The sequence below is a fragment of the Staurois parvus genome, unplaced genomic scaffold, assembly GCF_062004578.1.
Source record: "Staurois parvus isolate SC_StPar_1 unplaced genomic scaffold, SC_StPar_1.0 ptg000005l, whole genome shotgun sequence".
NCBI classification, from domain to species: Eukaryota; Metazoa; Chordata; class Amphibia; order Anura; family Ranidae; genus Staurois; species Staurois parvus.
Genome location: NW_028317801.1, coordinates 4059722 through 4072045, shown reverse-complemented (window position 1 = coordinate 4072045; position 12324 = coordinate 4059722).

Sequence of the window (12324 nt, the reverse complement as noted above, 5' to 3'; positions counted from 1 at the left end):
GAGTAAAAGAAACTATTTTCTAGTGTCTGTGATTATTTTACTGCATAGATTACATTTTACCAAAAAAATAACCTTCCTGTTCCCTACAGAGATAAGGGCCAAGATACATGACAGGTTTATGTAAAGGATCAAGAAGTTGTGCAGACATGATGTCTGGCCTATTGTTTTATGTACATCTATTATGTATACATCATATGCTGACTTATTATACGGGAGTCATTATAACCATCACGAGCATCCCAGCCACTTGTCGAATGACACATTTGATTGAAAAGACAGTGAATTGTCTTAGACAAAAGATAGGCAAGGGTTGTTAGGTATGGTTCGCACTCCCTAAGGTTTTTTTCGTGAGCTACTTAACAGATTCCTTTAATATGGGTATACATTTGATGCGCATGCTGTTAACAATATAAGACAGAGTACAGTGATGAGATTTTCAGGAAAGTACTGGCGTTATCATACGACAAGTAGTCACATTTAAAATTCTTAGAAAATAAATGATAATTGCCTTCTCTCCAACCAGAGCAGGAGGAGAATGTTCTCATTTATTGACATACTGACTTCACTTTAAATAATCCCTGAGCAGCAGAAACGGGATATAAGTCTAAATTTCACATGTTTTAATGGAGATAATTTATGATGATGTGAATTTTCTAAAATATGGAAAAATGCTTTGACACTGGAGATGTGCATTAAGGCAGCAACAGCCAAGGGGTGAAACCAAAACATGTCTGCAATTCCTGTAGGGCAGCCTTTTACAACCCGGGTTCCACTGAACTCTACGGTTCCTCCAGAAGTTGATAGGGGTTCCTTGAGCAATGAGCAACTTCTGCCTTTCAGGTAAGTTGCCAATGACACCAATGATCTTTTTAGCTGTCTGTGAGGGGAGAATTCTTCTCAATGGCCACCAATGTAAGGGGCATTCTTTCTACTGACCACCACGCCGATGTACAGTAAGTATAGTAACAGGTGGAAGGGGTTCACTGAGACCTGGGAGTTGTTTCATGGGTTCTTCATGTTAAAAAGTTTGAGAAATGGTGCTGTAGGGTGACAACACCCCCTAGGTCCTGCAATTTTGTAGGCTCTGTGTCACTGTCACTCTTTTTGACAACTCCTTAAACTACTAGTTAGTGTGACTACATTGGTGATGCTCTACCTGATCTCTGTGGTTATCCTACCTAATTACCCTTCTGTCCTTCCCAATATTTTACAGGAGGGATAGGGTCACTAAAAGCTTGTTTGTAGCTTTTAGCTGGTGTGTAGCAACTTGAAGTTCCAAATTTATGTGTACTTCACTATTTCTAGTTTTAAATAATGGGTGATTTTTATACATTATATTTGCAGAAATTATTATTTTTTTAAGAAAAATGTACTTATGATCCTTATGCAAACAAATCATATAACCATTGTCATACAATTATGGGCTTATTTCAAATTGCCTGCAAAGTGTCTAGTAGTTCAAGAAGGGTAGAAAAAAAGTTATGCTGCAAATTTGATAGAATTAATGGTAAGCAATAGGAGGATATTATTGTTTTCAAAGTCCAGGACTGACTGCATGAAGTCTCCAACACAATTATTAGACTTACTTTTCCACTATATTTGGCATAGTGGTCAGGATGGTCTCATGGATAACTGTAACACCTCTGGGTCCTGTGAAAGGGATTTATGTAATATAATATATTTGCTATGTATATAGATCTGAGTAATTCACCCCCCTGTCTGTGTACCATCATCCCATATTTTTCATCATGTTACCAAAACAAGTTGAGGTGTATAACTCCCTTAGGGATTTTAATAGTACCAATCCACATATATATCTATATATAAAAATGTCATTAATTATACAAAATTCCAAATGAACAACTTAAAGAGGTAATAAACTCAAAAGCAAACATTTATTATATTGCAGTTTACCATTTCTTAGATGTGATGGCTGCATTAGTTGCATTTTTAGGCTTTCTTTCTTCTAACCCATTAACACTGGTGCCTCCGGGCACTTTGGATGTCAGGAGGCGGGGCAGGGTTTAGGATCATGTGACTGCTGTGGCTGCCACAAAGGTCACATGATTGGAAAGCGCCTGATTGCAAGTAGCGAGCGGGAGCTTTCTGTTAGGTGCTGGTAACTGTGCCAGGAATGTGCAGGGCGTGGTCTTTCAGCACAGGTTTATTTACATTTTGGTATGCATATGTGCAGCTTCTTGGTGTCAAGGCCCACCTGCTGAGAGGCCACAAGGAGTTAAGTTAATAAATTTGTTTCATCATATTTGTTATGTTAGAATGATTCGTTTTCAGAATTTATTTCATATATTTGAATTCATTTTGTATATCGATTCGAAATTTTAAATTCAAATTCCAGAAAACGGCTATATTCACACTATTTTATTCTATTCTAATCTATTTTTTCTATTATATTCTTTTATTTTCTATTCTGTTCTGTTTTATTATATTCTATTTTGTTCTACTCTATTCCTTTATTTTCTATTCCATTCTATTCTCTTCTTTTCTATTCTGTTCTATAAAACAGCCTAAGTAGGAATCATCATCTTATTTCAATTTTATACCTTACTGCATTTATTGCAATATGTTTCCATTTTGAATTCAAATTAATTTTCAAATTTGAATTCAGATAATTAATTTAGGTATAATTTATTTCAGATTAGTTGAAATTCATAACTATTGTGATTTTGAAATTCTTAACGAAACAAATCGCACATGTCTACGAGCAAGTCTATTGTTTGTCAGAAGTACAAGCGTTCCAGCAGAATGTATCAGTATACATGTATGAGACAAACCATTTACCACTGACAAGGGTGCTTACAACGATCAGCATTTATTCATTCATGTGAAACCTTTATCCCAAAAGGAAAAAACTGTTTGCTGTAACTGTTACATATAAGTGTGAGCTGGAGTTTGTCTTCAATTTGTTAGTTTATCTGCAAATATATTTAACACTCAATGCTGCTGTCTGCTGTGCCTCCAGTGCTCATTCATCCAAAATTATGTTTCACTAATACAGGAGGTGGGTTACTGGCCAGATCACCAGGTGAAAACTGAAGGAAGAAAACCAAAGAAAAGAAAATGATTGCAGCCACCGCATCTAATGATTAGTAGGCTGCAATATGATACACCTTTGGTTTTGGGTTTAATACAGTTTTAAATATAAAGACAAGTTTAAAAACTGTCAAATGACATTCCAGCTCCTAGCTCACACCCCAACATATGTCATGAATTAGCTTTGTTACAATAGGGGCTAAGCCCCTTATTCATATCAGACATCATATAGTAAGGTTGGAGTGAGTCAGAACACAGCACAGTTGACTGCTTTTGCTGTCAACTTCTTCAGAAGTGTGTTCGAGGTATAAATTTCTAAATTACATACAAAAATAAAAACACATTTAAATACACATATATCAAAGAAAACTTTGTTGCATATATGGAATTTGTGTAATAATTGAGCCATAATTACTCACAAAAGCTGAAGAATACCCTTTATGTTTATGTGATGAGTCCAGAAGAAGGTGGAGTGAGGCTCCCGCTAAAGGAGAGGTGATATTAAGATGTTAAAGAGCTTGTACAACTACATAGTTGTTGTGGTTGTATATATTGTCAAGAAAAATGTATGTATACATATAATATATACTGTACATATCAGGGGCGGACTGACCATTTGGAAACTCAGGCACTGCCCGAGGGCCCGGGGTCAGTAGGGGGCCCCATAAGATGCCCCTGGTACCTTTTTCATAGGCTTTTTCGAGTTTGGTCAAGGACACAGGGGCCCCATGAACCCCTATTGCCCGGTGGCCCCATGAGTTGTCAGTCCGCCTCTGGTACATATATATCTAGAGATGTGGAAACAAATCCTCAAATCGTCTATAAACGACTTAAAACCAAAACAACACAACACCCAGCTGCTAAGCATTCAAAAACTTAGCCCTTTTAAGATGCACACAGAGAAAAGTCATCAATAAATGGATCAAAATTTCCAGAAGTATGGCTGAAGGACCTGACCTGTTTGTCCTGGGGAGATTAAAGCGGAACTACACTGCATCTGAGCATCACAAACTGAAAATACTATTTAATTTATTTTTAATATTCAAAGCAAACTCCCCATCCATCCATGCTCCATGCTCTATTTTGTTGAGAAATCACTCTATTTTATTTATTACAGGTACTTATATATAGCGCTGTCAATGTACACAGCGCTTTATATATATATATATATATATATATATATATATATATATATATATATATATATATATATATATATTGTACATTCACATCAGTCCCTAACCCTCAAGGGGCGTACAATCTAAGGTCCCTAACTCACATTCATACATATACATATTAGAGCCAGTTTAGACAGGATCCAATTAACCTACCAGCATGTCTTTGGAAAGTGGAAGGAAACCGGAGTACCAAGTGGACCTCTGTGACCAAGCCCCAAACGGCAGGCAAAATGCATCAGAGGGTGTGGCCAGAATGACGACTGAGTCCATTCTTCAACATTGGACTCCTGCGGTTGGTTGAGCAGCATCCATCCCTTCGATTGTATTGGCTGACACTGGAATTGCTTGGACTCATGCTCCCCTCTTCTCACTTGGCGGTGGGGTGATCCTTTTCCTTCCATCCATAGCTTGGAGCTGCGCCATAAGGCATACTTTTCACTCTAGCATTTCTGCCCATGGCCATCTTGAGTAAGGGCAGATGATTCATGTAGCATGTACTTTCTGGAACCGATCTGCCCTTAGGAGGGTGTGCTTAGCTGAGAAAACCCCTCCACCGCTCCTGATGATTCCTGGGATATATGACATCATTTGCCTAGGCCTGGAAACCATGATGTAACTGAAGACATGTAAAAAGAAAGTTGAACAAGTAAATATAATATACTTTCCTATTTATTTGCTAATGTGAGCAGCATAAGGATTAAAAATAGTCCATGTTGATTGAGAGAGTTATGTTCCGCTTTAACAAGATCCTGGATGGCATGGCAAGTAGGAATTGACTAAAGAAATGTAAAAAGTAGTTTAGAACAAGTACATATGATGTACTTTCCTATCTATATACTAATGCTAATGATTTAAAATAGTCGATGTTGATTGAGAGAGTGAAGTTCCATTTTAACTGATAATTGATCTGAAAATCTTTGGCTTTTTCTTAAACATGCCACTGGTATGATCATAACAATATAACAGATTATTGTAAGAAAAAATGATTTTCTTTCATGGAAATATGTAGTAACCTCATTTGAAGAATGTTGCTGATAACTTGTAATGAATCCTCTTCTGGTGGAAGCCACTTTGGAAATATCCAGTTATCTATCTTCATAACAGAAACTGGAGCTGGATGCAATTTTATCTCCATGCGGCTATATTCATGCCTTATGTGTCGTTTTAGAGACAGGAATATTTTTTTTTCTGTAGTCACCAGAGTGTAAATTATTAGAGCCTTTAGAGCACTTGTTGGGAATTATAACCTGGCCTTCAGCCGTGTGCTTTGCAGTGCCCCAGAAGAGTGCAGCAATTGCTCAATAATGCACATCCTGAAGACTCTAATTGCTTCGTTCACAAATTCCCTGCAGCTCTGTGAGCTCTACATTAGCACCAATAGCTGAATTTTAGCAGAAATTCATTGCCCCCCTCAATCCCGGCTCCAGCATAAAAATATCTTTTCCACACACACACCCAGCCATCATCAGGGAATATGAATAAAAAAAAAACACCTATATTGAATAATTTGGAACGTGATGTTTCCTGAAAACTGAAAATACACCCTTAAAATATTGCTATTTTGAAACAGTATTTCCGTATTTAGAACATTTTTTTGTATTGAAGCTAATATTTGGTAAGTGTGATAAATTACAATATTTCTGTATAAATATATATATATATATTTACTGTATAACTTTTATGAAGACCAGTAAACAGTGTTTTCTAATCCCAGCCTCAGGCACCAGTTAGTTCACTCCTGAGACTTGTTAAGGTCATGGGGAACCTCACAGAGGGTTGGGTTGAACAGACAAAAGAGAGGCAAGAAGAAGTGTTTTTATCGGTTGATTCTCTTTGCTGCATTAGTTTTTTTTAAATGAAGAAATCATATGACTGTAATGTATCATGAGTTTCCGATATCCTAATGTCCTTGTCTTCCCCTTAAACAGATACAAAGATTTTGTTAAGGCATCTCCTTTAGGTTCCTCTTTTGCTCTGTTTGCCTTTGCTGTAAAACTAAGACATTGAGGTTGATGTATAAAATTGATGGAAAATTGCCCAAAGCAACCAATTGCAATTCAGATACCATTTTCGAGTGTGGACATCTGTCTGACTGCCTTGATGAAAAGCCAAATTTTAACATCCTTTTTCAGTTCTTTGTAGCAGGCATGTGAAACTGTTGTTTATTTGGTCACATGTAGGCTTGATCAATTCTTTGTGGCCCTCAGAAATCTTAGGCTGAAACTAAGGCAAACAGATAAATACAAAAAGGAAATATATACACTATATTGCCAGAAGTATTGGGACACCACTCCAGATCATGGATGTTCCAACCACCTCCATGGCCACGGGTGTATAAAATCAAGCACCTGGACATGCAGACTGCTTCTACAAACATTTGTGAAAGAATGGGTCGCTCTCAAGAGATCAGTGAATGAAAGCGTGGTACTGTGATAGGTTGCCACCTGTGCAATAAGTCTATCTGTGAAATTTCCTTGCTACTAAATATTCCACGGTTAACTGTTAGTGGTATTATAACAAAGGGGAAGCAACTGGGTATAACAGCAACTCAGCCACATAGTGGTAGGCCATGTAAAGTGACAGAGTAGAGTCAACACATGCTGAAGTGCACAGTGCACATAAGTAGCCAACTGTCTGCAGTGTCAATAGCTAAAGACCTCCAAACTCTGTGTGGCCTTCAGATTAGCACAAAAGCAGTGCATAGAGAGCTTCATGGAATGGGTTTCCATGGTGGAGCAGCTGCATTCAAGTCTTACATCCCCAAGTGTAATGCAAAGCGGCAGATGCAGTGGTGTAAAACACGCTGCCACTGGACTCTAGATCAATGAAGACATGTTCCCTGGAGTGACGAATTATGCTTCTCTGTCTGGAAATCTGATGGATGTGTCTGGGTTTGGCAGTTGGCAGAAGAAGGGCGCTTGCTTGACTGCTGTGACTAGTATAAAGTTTGGTGGAGGTTGGATTATGATGCTACACAGAGTCCTGACCTCAACCCGATAGAACACCTTTGGGATGAATTAGAGCAGAGACTGCAAACCAGGCCTTCTCGTCAGACATAAGTGCCTGACCTCACAAATGCACATCTGGAAGAATGGTCAGACATTCCCATAGACACACTCCTAAACCTTGTGGACAGCCTTCCCAGAAGAGTTGAAGCTGTTATAGCTACAAGGGGTGGGCCAACTCAATATTGAACCCTACAGACTAAGACTGGGGTGCCATTAAAGTTCATGTGCGTGTAAAGGCAGGTGTCCCAATACTTTTGGCAATATAGAGTATATAGGAGCTGTTTTATCTAACAAAAGATTTGTATTTCTGTACCCCCATTCCTGAAAGTTACACAGCCCTGTCTGACAGGAAAGTAGACATGATTTTTCTCTGCTGCAGTTAGTACAGAAGTATGGCCAACACTTTTTTGGCCATTCTTCTCTTCTTGGTCACAGGAATGCACTTACTTTTGCCCTCCCATTACCCAGAATGAGCTGACTGTCTGCCGACTGCTAAAGCCCGTGGTTGGCTGACATCACAGAGCCAACACAGACTCTGGAAGGCTTCTGAGAATAATGTTGGGATTTACCCACATGCCTGACTGGCAGATTTCTCAGCCACTGTTGAAAGCCTGAGCCAGCCACCCCTGCCCCTGCACAGCCCGACTCTCCAGTGAGTTCTGAAGGAGCAGAGCAGAGAGTGGTTACTGACAATCACTGATCTCTGCTCCGGGACAACCAAGAACTGAGTAATCAGTGATCATGTGACTGCTCAACTCCTGATTTTAGAGCTGGTGAGGGACAGATGCAGCATCGCAGCAATGCTACAGCCATAGAGGTGAGTATGAATACATATTTTTTTTACAATCCCTCACTTCTCTGATAAGTACCACTTACAGATCACCTCCCCACCTCAGCCTTTGATTAGAAAGTGAAAGGAAAAGCAGAAGAATAATGAGCTCATCATTATGTCACTCTACTGATTCTTTCTCTACCAGTCTAAGCTTTACTGCAAAAGGCTGATAGTCAAATCCAGGAAGTTACACTGTTTGCATTTAAAAATACATTTAAAGTGAACCCTAGTATTACCTTCAGTCTTGCACAGTTGTACAGACTCATCTCCTTTCTTGAAATTGCTTACTCTGATTTAAATGGCCACTGTGAGATTATCACATGGTGCATTACACTGTAGCTTGATCACTAAGATTCGCTGGATCAGCACTCCATTCCATCACCTGGATAGTCTACTTGCAGGCCACACGTCGCTCCCAACCTACACTAATTTGATTGGCTGAGGTGGAGGGTACTGCTCCATCTAACAGGTCCAAAAAGGCTTGAGAAATCAGAACCAAGTAGCTTAATCACTAAGATTCCCTAGATCAGCACTCCATTTTGCCACCTGAGTGACCTGTTTGTGGGGCATGACTTGCTCTCAAGCTATGCTGATATGATTGGCTGAGAAAGAAGATGCTGCTCATTTGGTAGAAACAACAGGATGAGGTGCCATTGGAGACATTGCTGGGGATGATTGTTTGCCAGGGACAGACCCATCAATAAGGGGACTGTCTCTGGAAAATGGGAATGAATAGCAACCATACGTTAAAAGTTGCAGCAGATCAGAGAAAGCTTCACTCATTTCGTGGCTGGAGGATATCGAATCCAGCCTCTTCCACCACATTCTTTCTGTTTCCAGCTTTCCCCTCTCATTCAATGGATTTCAGTTTCATTTTAATCATAAAGACTCAACAACACATGGGCATTGCATAGGGTGGTCTTCCTGCAGATACAGCTTGCTTAACATTGTCCATTCCTCCAGACTGACATCCACCCATCTAGGCATTTTGATATTTGCATACCTTTTCCCAAGAGCCAACCCACGCCTTGTATCAGCGCTGAGATGAATACTGAGGCAAGGTGCAGCCTGTGATTTATCAGGAAGTCATAAACAGAACCCTGCCGGTTGCTCACACCAACTCAGATCTGACTACATTTCATAGAAAAGCACCACGATCTGGTGATAACATTATAGATTCTAAATTAAAGTATGTAAAAAAATTGTGGAGGTTTATAAAAAAATCATTAGCCAGAAAGAAGAAACCAAGGAAGACACAATTTAAGCAAACTACCCACATCTAGCAATGGCTCCATAAATACATATATTCAAATTGACCAAGTGTGCACATTTATTAGGGCAGGAGAATGTCTGAAAGATACCTCCAGTTACATTATTAATAGGAATGATCACTATTTTCCTGGATGTTTTTTTGGCCAGGAATGTCTAGTAGCATATTTGTCTACACAAGAAATGAGACAACCAAATAGCTGCCCACACAGAAAATACAATGCAAAGATTCACTCTGCTCAGAACCTAGGGGTCACTACACTAGAAAATTTTGGCAAAAGGGATTTGGGTTTGCTAGAAAAAAATCTACTATATTTCATTCAATATAGTGTCACAAACAAGCAGTGTAACAACAGCCTCCCTTCTTCACAATACACTGTTCAAAAAAATTAAAGGAACACTTTTTAATCAGAGTATAGCATCAAGTCAATTAAACTCCTGGGATATTGATCTGGTCAGTTAAGTAGCAGAGGGGGTTGTTAATCAGTTTCAGCTGTTTTGGTGTTAATGAAACTAACAACAGTTGCACTAGATGGGCAACAATGAGATGACCCCCAAAACAGGAATGGTTGTACAGGTGGAGGCCACTGACATATTTTTCCCTACTCATCTTTTCTGACTGTTTTTCACTAGTTTTGCATCTTGGCTACAGTCAGTATCACTACTGGTAGGTGATACCTGGACCCTACAGAGGTTGCACAGGTAGTCCAACTCCTCCAGTATGGCACATCAATACGTGCCATTGCCAGAACATTTGCTGTGTCTCCCAGAACAGTCTCAAGAGCATAGAGAAGATTCCAGGAGACAGGCAGTTACTCTAGGAGAGCTGAACAGGGCCATAGAAGGTCCTTAACCCATCAGCAGGACCAGTATCTGCTCCTTTGTGCAAGAAGAAACAAGATGAGCACTGCCAGAGCCCTACAAAATGATCTCCAGCAGGCCACTGGTGTGAATGTCTCTGACCAAACAATCAGAAGCAGACTTCATGAGGGTGGCCTGAGCACCCAACATCCTCTAGTGGGCCTTGTGCTCACTGCCCAGCACCATAGAGCTTGATTGGCATTTGCCATTGAACACCAGAATTGGCAGGTCTGCCACTGGCGCCCTGCGCTTTTCACAGGCAAGAACAGTTTCACTCTGAGCACATGTGACAGATGTGAAAGGTCCTGGAGAAGCCGTGGAGAACGTTATGCTGCCTGTAACTTTGTTCAGCATGACCATTTTGGTGGTGGGTCAGTGATGGACTGAGGAGGCATATCCATGGAGGGACGCTCAGACCTCTATAGGCTAGACAATGGCACCCTGACTGCCATTAAGTATTGGGATGAAATCCTTGGACCCATTGTCAGACCCTATGCTGGTGCAGTGGGTCCTGGGTTTCTTCTGGTGTACGACAATGCCCGGCCTCATGTGGCGAGAGTATGCAGGCAGATCCTGGAGGATGAAGGATTGATACCATTGAATGGCACCCATGCTTGCCTGACCTAAATCCAATAGAACACCTCTGGGATATCATGTTTTGGTCCATCCGACACCGCCAGGAGCTCAGTGATGCATCATCTCATTTGGAACATGCCACCGATGTCGTCAGAAATGCATACAAACTACTGAGTACCATTTGGAGTTGCTGCAATAAAATTTCAGCAAATGGACTAACCTGCTGCACCTTTTTTCACTTTGATTTTCCGTGTGTCATTGAATTCAGTCCTCTGTAGGTTGATAATTTTCATTTCCATCAAACGATGGGGCATCCTTAAGTTTCTAATACATTACTCAGTCCATATCAGTATAGATATCCAGCATGATATTTTTCCCCATTGAGATCTGAAGTGTTTTCAAAGTGTTCCTTTAATTTTTTTGAGCAGTGTATTACTACCAACCTATTCTCAACCAAGAGTTAGAATTCTGACTCCAGCTTCAGAAAGGGTCAGTTTAGTTCAAAAGCAGGGGCGGACTGACCATTTGGAAACTCGGGCACTGCTCGAGGGCCCGGGGTCAGTAGGGGGCCCCATGAGATGCCCCTGGTACCTTTTTTATAAGCTTTTTTGATTTTGGGCAAGGACACAGGGGCCCCATGATCCCCTATTGCCTGGGGGCCCCATGAGTTGTCAGTCTACCCCTGTTCAAAAGAAAGTAGTGATATTTTGACAGAAGAAGGCTTTTTTTTACTTTTGAAACAAGCAATCCCAACACAGGATAACTTATTTGAATAATGATGTCAGTAACAAGAATTCATTAATGTGACACAGCTGTAATTGTAATGTTTCAGCAAGTAATGTAGAGTTCTAACTCACCTGAGTGACCACTGATTAATGAAATATTAAGCAATTTTTAGTCATTAACTAATCCGAATGCTGATTCAGATCATGCCGTCAGCAACATAAAGCTGCTATATCAACAGAGCAATCCTTCATTAATTAAAGCAGACTCATTAAAATGGAAAAGCAAATGAAATGGAAGCATAAAACACTCACTAGTTCAGTTATATGTTAATTCAAATAGCAATATACAGTATGTAGCTTATAAAGCTCATAACAGAATTTTTTTAGATCTTTCATTATACTACATTCTCAGATTCCCCTACACAGCAGAAATCAGGCTGAGATTGGGAGTGGCACTACCTTGTGACAATCAGGCCCTGTACCACTGCTAAATGCTGTAATCCTAACAAGGTATAACCACTGTAGGACATTATTTAGGGCTGTTGTTTAGATATCAAAGTCTACCTAACACATTTTAAGTGAATCCAGTGTTTCAGATCCTAACCTGGAGAATTTAACCCTTCATACAAGCTGCCTCCCTAACTTTAGTCATTAGTAGAGATGAGCGAATTATTCAAAAATTCGATTCGGCTGATTCGGCGAATTCGTGAAAAAATTTCGATTCGAGTCGAATATATTCGCTGCGAATTTAACTTATAAAAGGGTGTTTCTAGGCTTCAGAGAGCCTTTATATTAGTGCAGAACACTGTACCTTTAATTTAAAT